Genomic DNA, 25,566 nt, shown 5'->3' with positions numbered 1-25,566 from the left:
TATGCAATGTGTGCAACAAATAGATATAGTATAAGTCTTATATGTTTAGTGATGAACTATTTCTATGCAGAGAATTAGTGTATCTTCTGCCACCTAGTTTACAAATGTCATGCTATGACAGAAGCAGATTTCTCTAGAGATGGTGATATTTATCATAAATTTCATAAACTTGCATTAATATTATTCTTACCTTGCTTCTTCAAAGAGTAGAAGTTATAGCTACAAAATGTTCAAATATCTGAATAAAAACAGGAAATTCAATATATTATAAATTCATTGCAGCTATGGAGATGCCAGACATATGGATATGGCAATAACTGAAAGTTTAAGATCTTTCCCATTGCTGATATGATCTTGTCGATAAAAATGAACCCAAATAAGAACTGGGAAATGTGGAAAAAAATGAGAGCAAAGCCAGAAAAATAAAACCAAATATTCATAACAGTAGTGCATGCCAATGAAATCTGAAAGAATAAGCAAGAATTGGAATACTTTCCTATATGTTATGAAACAGATCATGGTGTCAGCTGTCATACTAGTGTGACAGTGCTAAATGGTGAGAGCAACAGGTGATCAGCCCTTTTCTGAATCGAAGACTGGATCCGTATCATAGAAGGTTCCTATATTCTGTTTTCAATTCAAGAAAAACATTTTTCTTTTTGGAAAAGAGCATCCTCATGAGTCACTGAGGTGGCCAATATAACCTAGACTTCCTTTATTATTTTTGGTCTTTGGAAGGTAGGGAGGAAGTAGCCTTTAATTTACAGCCAATTTTGCTTTTCATTACAAGCTCTTGACTTTCAAATTCCCAAATTCTGAGTCTCCAAGCACTAAAATTGCCTTTCTTGGTCGTGTTTATTTTGTTTTCGTAATTTGTTTTCAGAGAGTTTGAAAGGTAGAACACTGTGAGGACCTCTGGGCAAGCATGGCTTTAAGATTGCTTTAACTCATGCACACACACAAACACACACAGATACACACACACACAATGAAGCAGATGGAAGCATGGTATGAAATGCAAGTATATATCTGAGCACTTCCAGGTGCTCCATTGAACAGAAGGCAGTAGCTAAGATTCTGCAATGACTGTGTAGTTAAAGGTATGGACTACAGAGTGAGGCCCCTGAGTCTGGCATGGCTGAAGTAGTTTCAGGGCACCCAAAAGTATAAAACTTGAAAAGAGAGGGAGACTACAAGCCTTATAAACGAATAATAAACAGAAGACAGTGTAGACCAACATTTAAACAAATTAAGCTCTCATCCCTTTGAAGAAATCTGCGTGCGTCTAGCATTCCTGGAATTCCTCAGGTAAAACACTACAACCTGCCAGCAACGCTCATGGTCTAAGGATTTCTTGAAGTTGGCAGAGATTACAATTGTACTGAGGTGATTTAGGGGCAGTTTTCTTGCTTGCTGTGATATTTGGTGTCTTTAAGCCGATTCTCTGGTAAACGAAAGTAAATTTCCCATTTTAGTTACTTTTAACATGAGGTTTTGATGAAGCCAAAGCCTCCACCTTCAGTGGCCTTCTCCAAATGCTTGGAAAGTGGTAAGGCTTAGATCATTATGTTGAATGCATTTCATGTTTCCCATAAGAGTCAATGGAGGAGAAGAAAGACAAATTCTTGGGCAAGGTGAATAAAATTTTGTTGCCCAAGAAATTTTAGTATACATGTATTTATCTGTATAATATTTGATAAACTACATCTTAAGATGGACATTTTAACCTTTGGAATTATAATGACTCTTAGGGCCTAATATCCAAAATATACAAAGAACTCATACAACTCAATAACAGCAACAAAAAGAACCAAGAAAGCCAATAAAAAATGGGCAGAGGACCTGAATAGACACTTCTCCCAAGAAGACATACAATGGCCAACAAACATATGAAAAGATGCTCCACATTGTTAGCTGTTAGGGAAATGCAAATCAAAACCACAACGAGATACCATCTCACACCCATTAGAATAGCTGTTATCAACAGGACAAGTAATAACAAGTTTTGGAGAGGATGTGGAGAAAAAGGAACTCTCATACACTGCTGGTGGGATTGCATATTGGTATAGCCACTATGGAAAACAGTATGGAGGTTCCTCAAAAAACTAAGAATTGATTTACCATATGATCCAGCAATCCCTGTACTGGGTATTTACCCAAAGACTTGAAAACTCATATCTGAAAAGATAATTGCACACCGATGTTCATAACAGCATTATTCACTGTGGCCAGGACAGAGAAGCAACTGAAGTGTCCTACGATAGACAATTGGATAAAGAAGCTGTGGTACATATATACAATGGAATATTACTCACCCATAAGAAGAGATGAAATACTGCCATTTGTGACAATGTGGATGGACCTTGAGATAATCATGCTAAGTGAAATAAGCCAGACAGAAAAAGTCGAAAAATCACATGATATCACTTATATGTGTGTGGGATATAAACCTAAAAGCAACAAACAGGACAAACAAACAGAGTCTCATGGACATGGACAATAGACTAGTGTTTACCAGAGGGTAGGAAGTGAGGGAGTGGGGGGAGGTAGATGGGGTAAAAGGGGTCAAATATGTGGTGATAGAAAGAAATCTAACTATGGGCGGTGAACACACAATGCAATATATATATGCCTTACTGTTGAATTGTACACTTGAAACTAACTGGATTTCGTTAACCAATGTCACTATAAAAAAAATGAAAAATAAATTTAAAAAAATAATGTGCATATTTAATGTGGAGTTTTTGTTTTCCTCAGAAAAACTGTTATCTTAGAATCATACAAATGCAGTATATATAATTGGAAATAGTTAAGTACCCTGAGTTGTTGTTGAAGGTGAACAAAAAGAAACTTCTGCTGTCCGTAACGATATGTCTAATGTGTGAATTTTGCTGAACTCAGGCAGTGAATGATTGCTCTTCTTGTACTTTTCTCAGGAAAAAAAAATTTTTCCTTGAGATTATAGGGAAAGAGAACTCAGGAGAGAAGGAGCGATTCAGTCATTGAGTCAGGTGTTGTTCGTTAGGACAGTCCTACTCTTGACTGAGTCTCTCATTCCTCTTAATTATATTACTGTAGACCGATTTCCTCTGACTTGGATACAAACTATTTGGGATTGCCTTGTGTTGTGGATTATTGGGAGGGTGGGTTGTTATAGGGGAAGGTCCCTCAGATGGAGGAGTTGGGGTTTGTGCAGTGGATAGTTGAAGGAGAAGTTGAAGGAACAAGACCAAGGACAAGGACACAGGTCTAGGACTGTGTGCACTCTCAAGGGGAACCCCTGTGAAAGATTTAACATTTTAATATTTTTTCTTCACTTATGGAGATAATTTTTTAATTGACTACATTTATATTTCACTTTAAGTGTGTCTCTTCAGAAAGGTCTCATTTATACCCATTCACCCAATGATTGTGTCGGGAAGAATCAAAAAATGCTGTAGGGCAGGCAGGCAGATCCTGTCCCACATTTGCCAAACCTCAATGTTGAGTCTGGACTTGCAGTAGTAATGCCCTATTAGGCTACTTTAGGACCCCAAATTAGTGACTAACAACGAAGTTATCATTGACCCATAGCGAAATTGAAAATCTTCAAAAGATGAGATTTTAGGATGCAGAATGAAGAAACCATTTCCAGACAGATGCCAAGAAGAGACTTTAGGACAGGCATCAGTGGATACATTATTTTGCCATAGGCTATTCTTGTTTTACAATTGTTTTCTTCTTCTGTTCAGATCCCAGGGATTTTTCTAAAAGCTCCAAATTGTTTCAGTAAAGACTTCTGTAGTGCTACTGGCTTTGAATTTAGGGGTAGAAGATGGAGATCAGGGAGCATCAGGAGAAAGAGGAATAGTGGCAGTCCTCGCCAGAAAGGTTTTCAAAAAATAGGAGTCCCATGACAACAGGAAAATGAGATCCAAAGAAATGAAGAGATGTATTAGAAATTTTAGCTATTTAGTGGAGTACTCAAGTTTCTGACTCCTAGAAACGTTTTTTTAAAGCTATCCTACCATTGCCAGTCCATAAGCATTAATTATTTTTATCTAATCATTTTATCCCTTTCTGTCAAGGAATTTTACCCAGAAATATTTGGTTAGGCCAAATTTTATTTATTCTTTGCATTCAGTGATGATAAATATCATGAGATCCCTTTTAGAATTGCCATGATATACTAAGGTCATTCAACTTTAATTTTTTTTTTTCAGGCTTTAATGTGAATATATTTTATTCATAGATACTCAAGCCATAAAGCAAATTCAACCTTTCAGTTTAAATCCAATCAGCAGCTACCAGTCACATATTTAAATACCTTCTTTGAGTTTAACTTCCCTGGATGATTGGTCACCTGAGCATACTGCCATAGGGGCAATCATTTGCTTCAATAGTAGCCTTCCTAGACATTGTCCCAGAGGATGCAAAACAGAGAGGCTCAGAGACAAAATTAACATCTTGGAATCAAATGGTTTATTTAATCAATTTCCAAAAAATGTAGCAAGAAACAAAGGCAAAGTAGTGGTGTAGGTTTACATACTTACGATAGTAGGATGCCTCTGGAGTGGAAGGAACACATTAATCCTGTGTTACAGTGTTCACGTGCCTATCTCTCTCTTTCTCCCTCTGCCTCATCACCCTGCTTTGCTGACAGTGCAGTTCTAGGGACCAGAGTCGAGGTTTGGAAATGGCACTCAGAGATATAAGGTCCTCTGACCCACCGCTTTCTTGTTTGATTAGCGAGACATAGGGGCAAGTACGCCTGGCCAACAGCTGTAGATCATGATGACTTGTGGAGCAGCTATGGATTTTATCTGCCTATCTCTGGCAGAGGTCACAAGGGACCAAAATGGGTGTTATCAATGGGTGACAGTGTCACAGTAGGGATCACATTACTGACAGCCTGGAGTAATATGATCCATGATTTATGAATATTTAAGGTTTAATCAGTTCTTACATCCCTGTATATCTACAAGTTAATGCATTTGTTCCATCATATTTATCTGTGTTCAGCAGACATGGGCTGTATTTATTCCATGTCTAACATGTATTACAGGTTAGCAGCCTAGTAACTATACTTAGCAGAATTTACACATTTCATCCATGTCATTTGTTTATTTTGTTCTCCATAGAAGAGTTGAATATCTTTAAATAACACAGCAAATACACATTACATCTTGCCTAGGATCTGGTGTTATACAGCTGCAGGATTTAGAAACATTGTTTTTATTTCTGTAGAAAACAACCAGAAAAGAAAATACATAGCAGTCTGCTTTTTTCAATAATTATTTTAGAATAAAAACATGGGTAAAGGCTAACAAAAAAAAAAGGAAAACTACAGTTTTTCTCTCAAGGTCTAATTTAGCTGTTATCATAGCTAATCCTGGCTTTTTATGCTTATTCTCTGTATAAAAAACTTTTTCCATCAATTTACTTTTCAGCCTATCTGTGTCTTCATATTTAAAATTCAAGCTGTTTTGAAGGCATACGATTCAGTTTTGCTTTTTGAATTCTGACAAACTTCCCCTTTAATTTTATACACGAATACATTTATTACATTAACCTTTAATAAAATTCCTGATACGATTGGATATATGTCTCTATATTATTGTTTGTTTTTCCTTTGTCATCTCTGGAGTTTTGTGTTTGTTTTGGTCATTCCTCTGTTCTTTCCTGCTTTCATTTTAATTACTTGAATATTTATATGATGTATGATATATACTTTAGCTATTGGATTTTTGGTTTTACCTATTTGCATTAGTGTTTTAGTGTTGTAGCAATTGCAATGTAAATCCTTAAATTCTACTTCTACTTAAAGTTACTGTTCTATAAAATGTAGAAACTTTGCATCTAATAGATTGCTTTACTCCCTATCCTTATTCTACAGATGTTACATTTATCTACATATATATAAAACTCTTTAGACAGTGCTATAATTTTGCTTTAAGCATTCATATACATTTTTAAAAAATCAAGAAAATGAATGTTTTATATTTATTTGGATATTTTAAAATTCTGATGGTGTTCATCTCTTCTTTATAAACTGAGTTTCTCTCTGGTATAATTTTATTTTCACTTAAACAACTTTTTTCAGAATTTCATACATTACAGGGCTTCTGACAAGCAAATTCACTTAGTTTTCTTTATTCTGAGATACCTTTATTTGCCCTTCATTTTGAAGAATTCTTTCACTTGAAATAAAATTTCAGATTGATAGTTCTGTCTTTTAGCATTTCGTAGATATTTTTCTACTATCATTTGCTCTCAGCTGCTGCTGATGGGGTCAGTCGTTTTTGAATCATCGTTCCCTGTATGTAATATGTTGTTTTCCTTTGAGTGGTTACAAGATTTTACCTTTATCTTTGGTTTCAGCAGTTTGAACGTCATGCGCCTAGACATGGTTTTCTTTGTATTTATTCTATTTGCAGTTTGCTGAGCACCTTGCATTTGTATAGGTATGTCTTCCTCCAGATTGTGGAAAATTTTAGCCAGTAGTTTTCAAAAAAATTTTTTTTCCTTCTCCTCCTGTGACTCCAATTATATGTATTATTAACTGATGTTGTCTTACAGGTTCATGAGGTTTTCTTTTAAGACTTTTTCCCCTCCTTGTTCTTTAGATTGGATCTTTTCTACTGATTTATCTTCAAGTTGAGTGATTCATCTGTTATTGTATTTTTCAGTTACACAATGTCCTTTTAGAACCTGTTATAATTTCTGTTTCTCTGCTGTGATTTCTTATTTTTTCATTAAGCAAACATATTTTCTTTTACTTCACTGAGCATAGTTATAAATAGCTGGTTTAAATCTTGTCTGCTCCTTCCAATATCTCAGTCATCTTTGGATGTGTTTTAATTGATTTTCCTTTTGTTAACAGTTGGTCCCGTTTTCCTATTTCTTTGTATATTTAGTCTTTTGAATTATGTCCTGGACATCTTAAATTATATGCTGCGGAGATTCTGCATTCTTTTATCACTCTGAAGAGTGTCGATTTTTTTGTTTGTTTTAGCAGGCAATTATCTTGGTCAGGCAGATTGTTTTCTTGGACTGCAACTGAAATTTTAGTTCATTTCTTTTATCATTATACCATTTTGTGTCTGCCACATGCTTCGAGGGTCAGTTAGAGATTTGGGTAGAATTTAAACAAAAAATAATTCAGGCTCTCCCCTCTTAAAAACCTTTTTCAAAGTTTTGACTTCCCTCTAGAATTTGTCTGCTTTTTTTCATACCTGTAATGCTGTGAGGTAGTTATTTATTGATGTTTCTTCAATTTAGAGTTGTTAGCTCCATGAGAGTAAGTTTTAAATAAGCTTATTCAGCCATATGATAAGTAATACTTGAGATTTTAGACCTGTTCTTATGGATAGTTTCTCTAATCCTAAGGAAAATACTTACTGAAAATTCAAATATTTTTGGTTAATTATAGGTTCTAAACTATAAAGCTATAAATGTTATAAATATATTATTTCATTACTGAATGAAGACAGATATATAAAACTAATAATACAATCAACAGAAATTAGAAAATAGAATGGGAGGCGTAAATATGGAGGTCCTGTAGAAACATAATATTTTTGTATTACAGAAATAAATACCTACAGAGGAACATTCAATTGATTTTGAAAAAATAATATAAATGGAGCCACTTCAAATGAAGTTGGGGTTGTCATTCCAGAGGAGCTGCCTTGCACATCTTACTCTTCAAACTCTGGGATGTTTAAACTGGGCAAAATAAGCTTTGGACTGGGCCAAACCAACATTGTATTTCAAACAAACCATTTGTAAAACTAGCAGGAAAGCAGATATTCTGACTCTTGGACTGAGATTTAAAAACATTATTTAGAATTAGCACCATCTAGTATAGCTAAAGACTAAGTTAGCTTTTAATACCTGTAGAAATTCCTTCCTGACTTATTAACACCAATAGAAATTCCTTTCTTGTTTACTCCTTCCCTTTTTCATTAAAAAAAAAAAAACAAAAACAAACCCTTGCCCTTACCCCTTAATCAAAACATTATTTAGATTTCAGCCTGAACCAGTGCTTCAAGAATAACTATTATTTTGGGTGGCAAATTCTTGTTGCCTCTCACTTTGGCTTTTTATTTTTAGGTTAACACAGTCTAAAGAAATAGGTTGGTTTCAAGTAGATTGCTTTCTATTTGAGTAGAATAGATTTCATAAAATTAGGATGTTAAATAATATTAATGATAAAGTAAAAAAAAAAATTTTTTTTCTTAACAAGAAAAATGAAAGGCGATGATAAAATCCATGGAAAGAAAATCCATGGAAAGAAACTTATATATCTTATTTTATATGAAGCCTCTCAAAATATAGTTTAATTTTGAGAAATAAAATGTAAGAAATGTCATTCCTACATATATTTGTGTATTAGGAATGTTTTCATTTGAATAGAATAATTGTATATTCAACCCACAGATACATGAATTCCTAGGTTATTATCTAATATTTTGTATATGATATTTATGCAGCCGTGGTAATATAAACACAGGGTGTTTTCAACTTTTAGAATCAAACTATAACTTTTAATAATGAAATTATATAAAAATAGAAGTATAGCTGAAAGAAGATGTAAGGAGAAAGAAAAGGAGAGTTGGGATATAAGATAGAAATGTTTGTAGCTTCATATGGCATTATGAGGATTAAGAGATACTTTAAGAAAACTTTCAAAAGTTGATGCAGTGATAAAATGAGATTGACACAACTATATATCCAAAATAATCAGTAGAAGAAATAAATGATAACTCACCAAAATTGGGAAGAAACATGGGATATTGATAATCTAATGCTCTCTTTCCAAGCAGAGATTCAGTATATAATTTCTCAACTTTATGTCAGACAATAATGTTATAACAATACTTTTTAGAGTCAGAAATGTATTCTTTATATCAGCTAAAAATCTGAAAAAGTTAAAAGTAGTGATTTTTAGAAAGTAGAACTTGGAATATGAAGTATAATGAATGGCATTGCTTCTTCACATTACGGGCACTTAAGTTTTATTTTTATAAATCTGTTTGTTAAAAAATGAGGAATGTTGTGGTTTTAAATTATGTAAAAATGGTGATATAAATATGATGGCAAATACTACTATTAGTTTATAGTAGTTGACCAAGATGCACGACAGAGTTCCCCATACAGTTATCACATCTAGTTTGTTTATTTAATGTTTTTCATAAAGTTCCAAGCATAAATTTGGTCTGGGTATTGTTTTTGAGAGAATCAGAGTTCAGAAAACAACCAAATAGGATTTAAATCACATAGTCTAAATTTATTTTTTCTCTTTCTGTTGTATTTAATGTCCATTAATTATATTTCCATACCTAGTAAAAATTACTGAGATTTCGTAATCTGACAAACCTGCTTATTAATCATGATTCAACTAATTGCTGTGTTGTTTTAGACAATTTTTCTGATTCTCAGTATTTCCATTTATCAGAAGGAGACTCTATTTGGAACTTCATAGGAATTTTATCAGTATTAACCCAAACAACATATGCAATGTGTAGATCCATGTATTTTTTGTCTTTTCTTCTATACTTCTCTAATTTTTTCCTTCTAAACATTTCTCCTAAGAAGCACAGATTATTTTAATTTAACACAACATACTGGCTGTAGAAAATATTTTAATATTTCTGGAATTTCTAGGCTTAATTGAAATCAATTCACATTTCTGACCTAAAGATAGGTGATTCAAAGAAATGAATTATCCAAAGCAATCATTATACCAAGTTATACTCTTCTTTCGGTATCAATTACTAGTTTGTGCTTTAATGAGATTACTTTGTCTTTATGTTTTAGTTATTCTCATCATTGTTTCAACCTTATAATAAAAAGAACTTTGTATTTGGTGGCAAATGCATCATAAAACAGGTTTATATTTACATATAAGTAAAAATATTACAAAAGAAAATTGGATTTTCCACCAGCGTATTTGGCAGTCTGTGTCTTTGCTGCGTTAGTGAGTTTTTAAAGAGATTCTTCTAAATGTTATTTATAACTACTTCAATAATATCAGTAGTTGGAAAATCAACTATTTTGATAAAAATAAGGGATTTTAAAAAGTACTTGGTTCTCTTGATCCAGTTTCCTTTTTTCCTGTTTTCATTTCTGTTGTAAATCACCTTTGAGTAAACATGACAACCATGTCAAGTGTTTTGATCTCAGATTTGGTCTAGGCAGGCTAAAGAAGAATATCTTCCACTAAGCTCTCCTAAGAAGCTCTAAACTGCTTGCCCAATTAGGAACACAAAGAATAGGGGACTTTCAGATCCAATGCAGAACTTTACCTTTTAGAGTTAACCATGTATTGGCTTATCATTTAAATATAATAAAATCATTGGTAGCCAAATATATTAGCAATTAAAAATCTTACCTAGTAGCATGAAGCTCCATCTTGAATCATTTAGAAAGAAAAAAATAAATATAGGTAACCTATTTACATAGGTAATGGGCAACTGTACTTCATAAATTAATAAAAATATAAACACGCAATCTCAAACTAATTCATAGTTTTTTCCCTCTCTGTTGGAACCTGACAACTTTTTGAATAAATGGATACTTGTCTAATCAAGATTGGTTGAACTGAAGTCACTAAAATTGATTTTAATGTATCAGAAGCAGCTAACAAATTCAAAGCTTAAAATGACATTGATCTCTGCTTACTCTTTTGTCTGTTTCACTATGAAATTGAAAGTGGTCAACTCTTCTAGCTATGAGCATTGGCATACACATTTTTTTTTTTTTTTTTAAGAACTAAGGAGCCATTTAAATCTTGTTCCCAGTTCAAGTCAAGGAACTATTTACCTGTGTTATCACTAGTAACTGTAAAATAACACTTGAATAGACTTGAAGACAATTGTGGAGAACTCAGTTTTCACTAGATTAACCTGAATTTTTAGTTATGATGAAAATTATCTTTGTGAGGGAAATATACGAATAGTCAAATCTTGACCTATTTTTTTGTGGTACGGTTTATCTTTGTAGGCCAATTAAATCATTTCCCTAAAGCTAACGATAGTCTTAAACATGCACACTTTTTTGTAATAAGGAGATATTTTGCTGAACAGCAGCAAAGTAATTTAAAATAATTTTTAATAGTATAACTTTGAGTTGAGTTTACCAGTTCCCTATTCCTAGAGAAGTTTACTATTAGCTATGTATTGCCTTAATTCAAATAAGGGAAATGAAGATTGGTGGGAGATACGGAGCTTTCCTCTTTGGAGAATTTGCAAAAAGAGGCTTGGGGCTTAGAGAAGGCAGGAATGGCAGGAAGTGTGGATCAGGCACAGGAATAAAAAGGGGGATTAACTACAGGTTTGTATGAACAACAGTCATACTGCAGCCACCATGCATGAATAACATCAACAACTTTTCTATCTACTGAGCAAGATATTGGAAATTTTTCTTCTAAAGAAAATAAAAAGCCGGAAAGAAAACATCTCTTTGTGTTGATATTTTGCAGTCCAAAAATAAGAATATATAACTTCTAACCACTCAATGTAAACATTAAAAATACAGAATTGGGAAAAAACCCCAGAAAACACAAATACAAAAAGGCAGAATAATTATCAGATGATGTGTACTTTATAATTAAAATCATTAAAATAAAGATAGTGTGTGAAAAGGATATATTATTCATAAATATGTATGTAACAACTAACAAAGCAATTAAATACATAAAATTTTGACTCCCCCTCGCCCCCCGCCACCTTGGAATATTGCCAGTAGCATTGGTTCTAGTGAACAAACTGTGTTTTCCAGCTTCCACTGAAGGCATTGGTAAGATGTAAGCAGAAATATTCATGTGCATTTTCAGGGAAAATTCTTTATGGTGAGCCTACTCAGATGGCACATACATTCTAAACTGTTTCCTTTATCCTTTCTCCTGACTTTGGAATGTGGGTATGACAGCTAGAACTCCAGCAGCTATCTTGTGAAAATTAGATGACTCTGAGGTTACCCTGAGAATGACAAGATGGCTCTGAGTAATGTGGTGACTCAGGAGATGAAAGCCATCTGCTAAAGATTACAGAACAAAAAGACAGAAGATACCAGGTTTCCCACTGATACATGGAACTGTTATGCCTATCTTAGTCACATGTTAGGGAGAAAAAAAATCTGTATCATGTTCAAATCTCTGATATTTTAGCTCTGTGTTATTAAAAGCTGAATATAATTTTAACTGATACACAAGGAAAACTTGATAAAAATACAATTATAATTGATTCGATATACATAATTTCTCTCTGCAGCAATAAATGTGTATGTATTGTCAATGAATTGAGCTTGAGCAGTAGGATTTTAATTTTTAATTGCAATCTTAAAGTATAACATTTATTTGATATTATATAACATTGAAATATTTGTATATACCATATGACCTATATTGAGACACATGAGAGATTTTTTATCTTATTTTAAATTTATAGGACACTGGGTATTGTTAATTAGTAAAAGTGTTACAAAGTCTTTCGTTTGAAACTGGTATTGACTTTTCAATTGTAGGCCATTAGAGCAGCCATTTCAAGTGGAATTATAGCAGCCGTTTCCAATAAAACACAATATCTCCAAATCAAATCTCAAACTCTTAGAGTCTATGGTAAAGCAACTTTTCTTGGGTTTTAATAATGGCGATAATGTTAAAGAGGCTTTTGTGTGACATATTTAAAGACCATTATATTATATGGTGTTAAGTAGATGACATGTTCAAAAAATGGTGGTACCTAAGTTACTTTTAGCGTCCATGATCTTAGGTGAACTGCATAGAGATACATTTTTTTCTTTGTCCTTTTGGTTGTTCTTTTAAATCTGATTTTCATATAGGCTCATGTCTCATTGTATTCTAAATATAATGTAATTCAAAAGACGTCTAGTGGTTGATAACCAGGCATACATTAAAAGAGGGGAAGCATTAAACGGTGTGAACGTACATATTCATAATAGCTGTCTAACTATGTTTTTTCTCTTTGGTAGACTAAGTCAAACTGTATATTTTCTATCCAACTGAAATATTATAAATCACTTTTTAATATCTTTTTATCTGAACAAGAAAAAAATCATTTGTATTACAGACATGTAAATTTAACTGAAAACTAAAAAACCTAGCTTGAGGCTTTGTACTGTGGCCCTAAATCATGCGCAATAACATTGTAAATGAGATAACTGTAACATTATATTCTCTGGGCAAGGTTAATAGATTCGGTTCAAGTCTAGCAAGAAATTGTAGCTGACATTTTCCCATTTCTTTCAGAAAAGCCTTTATAAATCCTCAACTTCTAAATTGGACTGGATTAGATCCCAGTGGAGAAAATCCTAGATTTAGTGTTTTTAATTTCCTAAGTTACTGAGTAGGAACCAACTTTATAACTGTAGTCAAATATGGCTTGGGGATTTTAACAGTTAGGTTATTTTTGTTATTCCCATCTAATTCCAATAATAAAAATAATCTCATTAACAATAACAAGGGAAATTGTGGTAAAAGTAATAGTAGTCTAAATTTTTAAAAAGCCTGTCAATTTGGTTAACCTGGGTTAACAGTGGAAAGAAATACAAGTAAGAGTTTTATTCAAGCCTTCTCTGGGTGACTAAACAAAACACAGCAGGTCTACTGCTTTCATTTTCAACTCACAGTTCTTTATCCTGGTAATAGAATATTTACACTCTACTGTGCCCTGTTTCTTGCTGCTGTCAAACTCTCCTCTGAGGACTGGCACAATGGGTGACCTTAATCTCTTTCTACTGTGGGAAAGAGAGTGTCTGCACCACAGTGCCATGAGGCCCAAGAAGCTCTGCTGGCTAATCTAGCCTGTGCAGGGAGAATTTTTCCAAATGCCATGTTGCCATTGAGCGTTGGTTGTAAGATCTTCAAGACACTGTTTCCTGATGTAGGTAAACACTGAGTGATCTGCAAGGTGGGGAGAGAGTTGTGTAGGAAAATTTCTCAAGATGTGATGTTTCCCTCCTTTCCATTTGTCAGGACCTCGATTTACTTTCTTATTCCCGTATACCAAGATTATTTAAACAGCCTCTTTCCTGCTAAAGTTTCTGTGATTACATTTTGTCCTGCACTTCCTTGTTAGATTATTCTTCCTGGAATTCCATTTCATTGTTTCATTCTGCTGCCCAGATCCTACCAGGCCTCCTTGTCCTTCAGGGACCAGAAGCTTGCTTTTCTGACCATCCGTTCAGGGTTTCTCACAATGGGTCCAGATTTTCTATCTGAATTTCTGTCCCCTTTCTGTTCTGTATTTATACTTAACTCATTTCCTGTCTTAACTTTGGCTCTTCTCCTTAGCTTGGATACCCACCAAATCCAAATGAAACCACAAACTATGCCATGGGGAGTAAACATGGTTAACACATGGCTCAAAACCCAGTTGAAAAAATTCACCCTGTCCCTGAGATTTGCTGTGACTAATTTTGCTCTACATTGGCTTTCTCTTATTTTGAATTTCCTATAGACATTTCCTATAGACTTACAACAATACTGTATATCACATTTAATTTCTTTTAAGTAGTTTCTGCTTATTTCTTCAGGACTATTCATAGTCAACTCAGCTAGACCCTTAAATTACTTCAGGTTAAGAATAATATCTTTTACCTCTTTTACAGTCTCCTATAGATTTAATGACGTTCTAGGTGTATAGTAACTGATAGTTGAATTTAAGTTAATTTTTCAGCAGGTTGTAAGCCCTCTTCTTAAAACCTTAGCCATCCTAGACATATTTCAACTAGAATATGTTTTTCTCTTGTCTACTATATCCTGGCGGTGTTTTCATATAAATCTTTCACTTGTTATTGAATGGATTGAATTATTATTAAAACTGCTTGAAACACTATTACATATATATATATATATATATATATATATATATATATATATACACACACACACATATATATACATATACATATATTTTTTAGAATGATTTTGGAATCAGAGTGGTGCTATCTTTGAACATCCTTGCTTTCTTAACATATAATAATCGCTTCTCTGAGATGCACCTCCAGCTCTATGCTTAAGGAAATATGCATTCTCTCAGTCTTTTGTACTAGTCATAGTATTTTGTCTTCTCTCATATTTGGCAACTCAAATATTGGCTGGTTCACAGCTCCTAAAGGGGTGGGTAATGTTTAGTCATAACTTTTTCTGTCTGAGCAATTCAAATAACACATATAATAAACATGGGTATTTAACATTTAAATTTTAGATGCAGAGATTCCTATATTGTAATTAGGTGCAACATAAAGCCCTGAGCTCCTGGCACTAACTTTCATCATAATATCAGCTAAGAATGAAAGATGATATTAACATCTACCTTACAGAATAAAATATTACCTTCCACCTTTCAAATATCAGGCTCCTAAAGTAAGGAGGATCACATCTTTGATAACACAAATTATATGTACGCTACACTTGAGAATTATAACTGTTTTAGGCTTATAATTTCTAAATCCTTATCAGAGATCCAATAACTTTTCAGATGATAAACTCTTGTATGATTGGCAGAAACAGCTACTAGGTTCTGTTTTTAAATTAAATTTTGTTAAAATTAATTCAGTAAAAGAGTAGGCTTTCTAGAAATTCTTTGGCGACTGGTTTATATGGCATCAAGTAACCGGGTCAGTAGTTTTAAAAACTGCAATTAGCAATTTGCATTATGGTTTCAAATAACTAGTTAAAAGAGTAATCTATTTAATTGTTCAATAATTTAATATCATTAATATAAATTTAATTCTTCCATCAATAGTGTCTCATCTTTGATTCTGTATAAAAAGTTTCTCTGGATACTTTGTGGGGTACAAAGAAGTATTACACACAGTCCTACATCCTACAGAACATGCACACACATGTGCAGGTAAAAGGTGAAGTAGTAAGCGAAGACATCAACATACACTTCCAGAAGACAACCTGACTAAATGAGTAGTATGAGTAAATGAGCAATATGAGTAAATATATTGAATTTTTGGAAGAAGATGCTTTTTAATTTTTTTTTTTTTAGGCGAGGCAACCCTTGGTTGACCTCACAGATTGCATGGACCTTGTCAGCTTACAATTTCTTATTTTTTTATTTTTATGCCTACAGCACCTGGTCTTTCTAGGTGGTCTCCTATCCAAGTACTAACAAGGCCCAACCCTGCTTAGCTTCCGAGATAAGATGGGATCGGGCTTGTTCAGGGTAGCATGGCCGTGGACAAAGGAAGGAGATTATTTTGGGGCAGCAGTTGTTAGGAGAAAGAAATTTCAGCTGAGAGCTCTAGTATAAAATATACCTCGAAATTTATTGTTTTCATAGTTTCAATTTCTACTCTCTTCAGACAACTCCCCGAAGACCTACTCTACGTGGATTTGTACTTTTGCTGAGGAAAGATTCTGTATTGTGTAGCTTATGAAGCAGATGTACGGAGTGAGACTAACTGAAATGCTCCTAGCATTTATCTTTATTTCATTTTAGCTTTCTGTTTCTCTATGATGGTGTTTGTCAATCTGAGATTCAGGAAGACCTTGGATGAGATATTCCTGAATATTAAACCTCTGTTGCATGCACCACGACTGACTGTGTTTTACACAATCTTATAACTGATTGCTTGCAGTGACTGGCACATTGCAGGTACTCAATATTATTTTAAATGTATGTGTGGATGGTGGACATTTGCATATGGTCTCAGTCTGGCAGTAGGAAATGGATCATATAGGAAGTTAGAGGAAGATAAAATTGAAAAATCAATTGGGTCATAATGGAGAGGGCCTTGAATTCTGAAAACAGCTTTTTCCCCTTCTATGCTATAGGCACTTATTTTAAATGCAGCATCTATAATAAAATTTATCATAAAGAATCTACATTATTTTATAACCAATTATATGTAGGAGTTTTGAAGAACAGGAAATTAATGTTGTACTCGATTGTCTTAAAAGGTATAGACTCTATGTGAAAATACGAAACCAAGAAAGGCATTGTGACATGGATATGGAGTGGGCATATTGGGAGATATTTTACTAACTTTGTTTATTAGCCAAAGTAAATAAAAGTAATATTTAGACATTTTGAAAAATCAAACAATACAGAAGAGTTAATGTGGATAAACTATCAGCGTCCATCCCTTCCACCCTCTTCTTTCATTCTTACTTCTCAGAAGCTTGTTACTGTTTCAGTTTTAGTTCTTTTTATATTACCTCCATAAGTTTGTGTATGTTTATAGGATTATTGATTGATTTATCAATGATGTTTGTTGGCTGTGTGCTATTACAAATGTGTATTTTACTTAAATGATCACTCTCTCAATTATTTATATGTATATTAATTTATTTTTTCTATTGTTTACTTCTGTTGTTATAAATATATCTAAAATTCTATTTCTTGACTTCCTACTGTAACACTTTTATTTTTTCACAACTTCTTTATTCCTTCCAATATTATCAAGATTGAAAACACTGTATTCTGCTTTATAACCAAATTTAGACCTCCTTCCTATTGAATATCACAAATTAAAGCTTGATAACTAATATATAAGTATTTAATTATTACCATGCAAATATTCACCATTGATGAATTTGGCAATGTGCTGGTATTATATTCCTTGTCTACAATTGCAGTGTCCTGGCCCAGAAACCACTGGAAAGAACAGCTCCTAATATTCAATTAATTGGGTTCTACTTTTTTATACATAGTTACTCAAGTTCAAGTTGCATTTAATTTTTTTTTTCTATTTAAATGATCATTTTCTTACCAGGTTTTAGATTTTATTGACACCTTTTTTTTTTCCTTGAGAGGAGAAATTACATTTGTTTTTATCAGCAGTTAATTAATACTGTAGCATCTAATGAATTTTCTGGTTCTATATATTGTTTAGACTTCTATTTCATCTTCAAAAGGAGAAGTCTCAGAGCTTCTTGATTTCCAATTCTAATTTGGATTCATCTCTTTATTAGCCTGCTTTAGAAGTCTTATCTTGCATATTCTCGGCTATTTGGTTCTCTATGGTGGTATTTGTAATTTTGAGATTCAACAAATTCTGGGTGAGATCCACCATTTTTCATGTTGTATATTTCCATTTTTTAACTTTTAACCTATTTGTAGCTTTAAAGTAGATAGGCAGATTATAGCTGGAACTTGTTTTTTACACAATCTGATGATCTCTGCTTTTTAATGGAGGAGTGTAGACCACTTATATTTAATATGATTATTGATATAGTTGATTTTAAATCTACCATCTTGCTATTAGTTTTCTATTTGGCCCATTTGTTCTTTGCTCACTTTTTTCTCTTATTCTCTTGAACTAATTGAGTATTTTTTATGATTCATTTTATCTATTTTATTGGCTTATTAGCTATACTTGGTATATGTGTGTGATTGCTTTAGCATTTATATAATATATTTTTAATCACAGTGTAACCTCAAGGAGTATTATACTATTATATCATTCATTAATAGTGTAGAAATCTAACAATATTATGCTTCCATTTCACTTTTCCTGCCTGGTGTGCTACTATTGTCATACATTTTACTTCTATACATATACTATAAACTAAACAATAAAATATGTCGCTATTATTTTTGCTTAAAATAGTAAATCATCTTTTAAATAGTTTTACACAATAATACATATGTATTCTATAATTGCAGGTATAGTTACATTTCTGGTGCTCTTCATCCTTTTGTGTAGATCCAGATTTTCATTTGTTATCATTTTCCTTTTGTCTGAGAGACTTCCATTAACATTTCCTGTAGTGCTAGTATACTGTTAATTAATTCATCTTTTGAAGGCCTGAGATGTTTATTTTGCCCTATTTTGAAAAAAATTTTTATTTGATATAGAATTTTAAGTTGATCATATTTTCTATAAGTAATTTAGGAAAATTCAGTCTGCTGGCTTGCATTGTTTCTACCAAAATTTGTGCTGTCATTTTTACTTTTGCTCTTCTATGTGTCATCTTTTTTCCCACCCATGTAGCTGCTTTCAAAGTTTGGTTTTCAGACAATTTGGTTTCAGACAATTTGATTTTAATGTACTTTGGTATAGGTTTTTTTTTTTTGTAATGTTGTTGTATTTGGTATTTTTTCAGCTTCTTGGATCTGTGGGTTTATTATTCTCAAATTTAGAAAAAGATTAGCCATTATTTTTCTGCTTACACATATGTCAGAACCATTGATGTTATCTCAAAGCTTGTTATACTCTGTTCACCTTTTATTTTTATTCTTCTTTCCCTGTGTTTATTTTGGATGATCTCTAGTATTATATCTTCAAGATCATTAATCTTCTGCAATGACCAATTTGATGTATAGTATGTATACAACATAATACATATTATATAATGTAAATTTTATGTCCTAGTGTTATATATTATACTTTACTAATTTCTATAATGTTATACAGATTTTGTTTATATTATAGAATTATATTCATTTTATTTATTTACTTTATTCCCCTAGAGAATCAAGCTCTATATAGACAAGGACTTTGTATCCTTATTTATTGCTGTATCCAAATGCCTATAAAAATAATTAGTGCTTAGTAGCAAAAAAGTATTTGTTGAGTAGTTTAATGAATGTTCTGAACTAATTTTTGATATATTGAATTTGTGCTTCCAAAACAGAAGTGTCTTGGAAGTTGTTCTAGAAGTTAACAGGGTTTCAATTAGGAGATATTATGAAAAGTGATAGTGATAGAATTTAACAGGGTGAACCCATTTTCAGTTGGTTGGATAAGATAGAACACTCTAAAAAGATAGAATTTAAAATGAAAGCTAATGTAAGAGATAGGAACCCATATAATTGTTATAAACTAGACTGTGTGTGTGCATGCAGGATTATGTATCTGCAGACTATGCAGTACAACTGGTCAAATCAGTGCTAAATTATTCATGCTATTCTTATGCAACGTTAATGTGTAAATTAGTGATTTTACTCTATCTGGTTGAAGCACGGTCTCTATTTTTAATGTATTCACATAGCTTACATGACATATTTGCTTATTATGGGGAAATGGCATAATAATGTCCTCATTTCTGAAATAGGGATTAAAAAATAGCTGATAGCTCTTACTCAGATGTTGTAATGATTGATGTGGTTACCACAATAGTGCTTGAGTTTCACTAAAATTTTTATTGCTTGAGCCTTGCAAAGGATTATGAGGAAAAAAATCTGGATTTGGATCTCATCTTTGCCCTAATAGCAGAAAAATTGGGCAGATCATTCAGTGTAGGATTCTCTTTGAAAGCGGTAACAATATCAAAATCTCACCATTGTAAGAATTAAGTGAGATCATGTAATGAAATTGAAAACTCTACTGCTTGTTCCTCTTTCCTATAAATTTATACTTATTTACCTGTATGGTTTTTTTCCCTTTTCTTACAAAATAAAATTTTACAAAATAAAATTATGGCTAATTTCTCCACTTAAAATATTTCTTCAGAAACATTTTAGCACTGACTTTTCACCCATTTTTCAAGTGATTTTAATTTTACCATTCTAATAGCTTTTTCTTTTTACCAGCACATACACATAGTCAACTCTTGTTCTTAAATCCATATGCCTATACGGCTTATGTCTTCCCTTTTTTTTCTTCTCTTCATAGTTCAGGTTCTTGAAAACAGATAAAGAATTAACTTTACACACTTAAAAAACAGTTTTATTATTTATTATTTACAGACTCTTCACTGTGGTGGTTCATGTCCTTATGTGGTTTATAGTTTGTAGAGGATACCCAGTGAAGGATGTCTTTATTGTAAGTACACTGAGTTATGGAAGTGACTTTGGAGGGTAAATTTACTTTTGTCTCTCCTGAGACTCTATGAGCTTCTGAGAAGCAAGACTTATTTTCATACTAATCCCTCAATTCAGAGATTATACGATAGTTTGTACCTTGAGTTTCGCTTGCATATATTGCAAATTTGAGATTACAATTACTTATGAGTCACTTTTAAGAAATTTACTGTCCAGTAAAGTTTTACTTCTGGCTTTTGTCATGGGTGGTAATGAATTTATGCAGAAAGTTCTGCTGATAAAAAGTAAGTTCATTATGCTCAGGCCTGAGGCCTTGCCTCATATTCTCCAGCTGGCATTAAAGCACCAGCCTCCAGTTTGCATCTTGGTTTCCAGTATCCCTGTGGATCACTTGCATTCAGTTCCCACTCTTCTCTCTGGCTTTGAGTTTCTTCTTCAGTCTTGGCACATAAAGATTTTTTTTCTTGAAAGTTTGGCTATGTGTTTAAATTTGTTATTGTAGGGAAGGAATAATAATTATTTCCTTCTGAGTTCTTAGCTGAGAGTCCCTGTGATAAAAGACAGATTAACAAGAGAAAAACAAACAAGTTTATTAATATGCATGCCTAATGTATACATGGGAGATGCCCAGGGAAAAATGAATAACTCAAGGAGATGGTTTAGAATTCAGAATTAAATGCTATCTTAATAGGGAAAGGGGATAGAGAATATAGGCTCTCCGCAGAGAGTAAATGATTTTTGTGAAAGATAAATGGGTCTTTAAAAGAATAGATGGGAGGTATGATAGTTTGTGACAAAGTATGTCAGGGGTGGGTAAAGACTTCTAATCTCTCCTATGATGAGTCAGTCCTCCCTGGTTGAAGAAATTCTCCGCATTTGCTATTTTTCAAGTGCCTACCACTTAAAATAATCGGTATACTAAAGTGGCATATTTTGGGGTGACATGTTCTGAACCCCTACAGCCATAGTTTGGAATGGCATATTCTTCTACTCCTAAGTATTCAATGATTTTATTCAGCATTGTTATTTCAAACAGGAAAGAGAAATTTCTGCAGCAGTTCTCTATGACATTTCGAATTCTCTCAGTTCCCTGCAATGTGGATTCTGTTTTTATTAAAGTCACCAAATATACAAAAACAAAGAAAACATACCTTCATTTCCAGAGGTAGTAGTAACTAACTCCCATTTGACTTCTGGGATATTTGCTCTTCCTTGACTTTATACCCTTAGAGGCATTTTTCTGTTCAGTTTTATCACTGGCCCCTCTTCCTAAGACTGCCAATTAATTTCCAAGGTCTGTCCTTGACTTTTTAATCTGATGTCTATGGATAATTCCATAGCTTCGGGCTATAATCTGATGATTTAAAATTTTATATTACTAGAGATCTCTCTCCTAAAATTCAGAATGAATTTATCTGACTATTGGATATCTACTAGGTATCTCTTAGTAGATAAACTAACATGTTAGAAATCACTTACACTAACATGTTTAAAAACAAATTTATCACCTTGCTTACACGGGCCTCCTGCTTCCAACTTCCTTCTCAATAACTACACATGATTCTTCTTGACTTTTTAATCCTAATAAATGAAACTCTATTCATTTACTTAAGCTACTCCTCCTCATGTTCCTCTTTCTGCCTGCATATTCAAGAAAAATACGTGTCATGTCATTTTCCTCCCTTAAAGCTCTGAACTTCATCCATTTCTCTCCACAACCATTCACACTACTTAAGAAAAGGCCATCTTCCTTCTCACTTTGGTTTATGGTAGGATTTTTATTACCTGTCTCTCGTCCTCCAGTTTTGCCACTTTATAGTAAAGTGAACTGATCTTTTTAGAGAATATCTTCTGCTTATGATCTCTTATGCGTACTACTATCTCAGCCTGGGATATCTGTTATGTTCCCTCTTCTTCACCTGGAGAACTCCTATTTGCCATTCAATACTTGTTACTTGTCATCCAAGATACTTTCTCACATTCCCCAAGGCTGACTGTATCACACCATGTTTTCCCTGCAGACAGCCTAACTAGACAGAAAGCTCTTTGTGCCCATATATATCCAGTGTTACATATAGAGTCTTGTGCACAGTAGACACTAAGTAAATATTTGTTATATTTTTAAAGAAGAACAATACTCTCAGTATCTATGTCATTGAAACCAAAGCCAATGAAATTTTATTTTGGCAAAAAATATCCCTTATCCAGATATTGTTAAAAACAAAATAGATTCTATGTTAATGTTAATTGTAGTTTAGCTCAGATCTATCTTGAAATAGTAATAAAAGATACCTTAAATATTTTGTTCTGTATTTGCTCTAAGGTTTATTATATTTTCTCTTCAAAGACTTCAGTTGATTGATTATATATAAACAAAATCTGCTGAATGGTCTTTGTTCTGTGATTTAAATTTTCACCAAAATATTCATTGTGCTGAGCTATAGACTCTGCCAAAGAATAACACCTAAAATTATACACTTTACTATATAATGTTCCCACATAATTAGATAAGTTGTTATGGATTTGTGAAAGTGCTATTAATTTTTTATTTCTGTCCATTTTAGGAGTTTATATGAGAGTTTATTTTTATGAATACTATAATTGATTTCAGAGAGTAATGCTTCATCACAGTGAAATATTTAAAATGATCTTCAGAGATGTTTCACATGGAAAGATGAATTATTTACATATTTTACTATGGCAATCATGTATCAAAGTATGATAAGTATGGACTATACAGTTCTTTAGACTCTCAAATCAGTGTAGCAATCAAGTGTCCGATGGAAGCCTCATATAAAGAACGAAAGTAGAACAAAATATTTTGTGTAAACTCTGTTACAGTCATTTTCTTAAAAATTTATTCTGTATGGTATTATAATGGTTCTATTGGCTATATTAATTTTAGACAAAATAGATTTTGAGGCAAGAAAGATTACTTAAGAAAAATAAAGTCATTTCATAATGACAAGAGGGTCAACATATCAGGAAGATATAACAATTATAAGTGTGTACTACACGCCTAGAACCAAAGCCCCACAATACATGAAGCAAAAAGTGAAGGAATTGAAAGGAAAAATAGACTGTTCAACAGTAATGCAAATTTTAGTATCCATTCTCAGTAACAGAAAGCCAACTAGACAGAAAATCAGCCAAGATATAGAAGGCTTGAATAATGCCATCAACCAATTCAACCTATTTGACATCTATATCTATAGAAGGAGCCACTTGGACAACAACAGAATACATGTCTTTTCAACTGCACATGAAAATTTCTCTGGACCATTTGCTGTACTGTAAAACAAGCTTCACTAAATTTTAAAAGATTTAAAAAACCTCCATTACCCCAGACACAATAATAAAAACCAAAAACAGAACAAAACACAACTACCCTCTCAAAATGAATATGTAAATCAGAATTCTGATATCCATTATCAGAATGCTAAGAAAGAAGGAAAAAAACAATTGAGCATAAGTTAACTCTGGATAAAGTTATTGATAAAGAAGAGTCAGACTGAGATTTAAAGTATTCTTAGAGTAATCAAAAGTAAAAATGAGGTAATGATAATATTAAAAACAATAAAAACATAAAGCAAAAGTTCTAGGACAGGTAGAAATAAAAAAATGTATGAATTATTGAGAAAAAATTATAACCATTGAAATATAAAGTAAGATATTGTCAAAGGTAATTGATAAATAGTAATGAGTAATTCACCTAAAACAGTTATTTGTCTTTTCCATTTATTCTTCTATGTTGGTTGAGAATGTCCAGAAATATTGCAAATTTGTTCTGCTTCTTGCTCAGTCATCCATTCTCTTACTCAGCAGATATTAATAAGCATCTATTGTAGCAGTCAATTTTTTAAATGCTCTTATGGAACTTATAATAGGAAAAGATATATTAATTTAAAAATAAGATAATTTCATAGTGTGGTAAGTGATGTTAAAGGACTAGCACTTCCCTTTCTGAGTTTATTACAGCTTCTGACTACAGTGGTAGTTAGAAAACATTCTTGGAAGCTTATCTAAGTCAGCAAGTCAGGATTTGTCTATGGTTATGCGGCAGGGAAGTTCTAAACAGTTCCCAGTAGTGAGTGTAGCCCAAGGCCTGTACTGGCTAGGGGGTGAATCATTATGGTAGTGACAATGACATTGCACCCATAAGTGTTTCCACTTTAGAAAGCATTAACTTGAATTATAGATATGAAAACCAGTACAAGAAATATAAAAATATACAACCTAACAGCTGTTTGACACTACACGAATGCAAGATTTTCTTAATACCCAATGCAGATGGGGAATTAATTGAGGAGACAGAACCTAAAGAGGTATGGAAACAGAACAGAGAGAATATTTGATTAGGTTGCTTTCCTTTTGCTTCATTTTTCTCATTTTATTTAAACTGGTAATCCAAGGTCATAGATTTCAAGAATGATTGTTATATATCCAAGTTTGTTGTACTGTATTATATATATGAATAACTATTTTCTTATTTTGTCCCTAGTTTTTAAGCCACACATTCCAACAAGCACAGTGACTGTTATTGCCCTTGTAAGCCATAAAGTTTATTTTAGGAAAGAAAGCCCATCTTTTATTTTTCACTTATTAGTTACATTTTCAACTGAACTGCACAAGATGATTTTAAAAAGTTTATTAAAAATAGCCTGTATCCCAATTTACTAGCCAAAATTAATTTATCTGAATTCAATTTAAAACTTCCCAAGATTCAGGTCTCAGTCCAACCCAAAGTAAATATTATCCAACTTAATCCTGAGAGTAGTGTATAGTACCTCATTTACTATAGAACATGTTAATTACCTCAAATATTCTATAGTAGAGAAAA

The 25,566-nt window shown here is 32.7% G+C and overlaps 1 long non-coding RNA gene and 1 pseudogene across 1 annotated transcript in view; one reads left to right on the top strand and one right to left on the bottom strand.

Moving 5' to 3' along the window:
• The window catches only part of LOC120590899 (uncharacterized), a 561,246-nt gene that overhangs the window by 113,852 nt on the left and 421,828 nt on the right, over positions 1 to 25,566 (top strand). The gene's annotated exons all lie outside the window — the stretch shown is intronic.
• On the bottom strand, positions 16,080 to 16,198 carry LOC120590988 (uncharacterized; annotated as a pseudogene).

This window comes from Pteropus medius, unplaced genomic scaffold (assembly GCF_902729225.1).
Source record: "Pteropus medius unplaced genomic scaffold, Ma_sr-lr_union100, whole genome shotgun sequence".
Taxonomy (NCBI): Eukaryota; Metazoa; Chordata; class Mammalia; order Chiroptera; family Pteropodidae; genus Pteropus; species Pteropus medius.
This window is presented reverse-complemented; position numbering and strand designations above follow the sequence as displayed.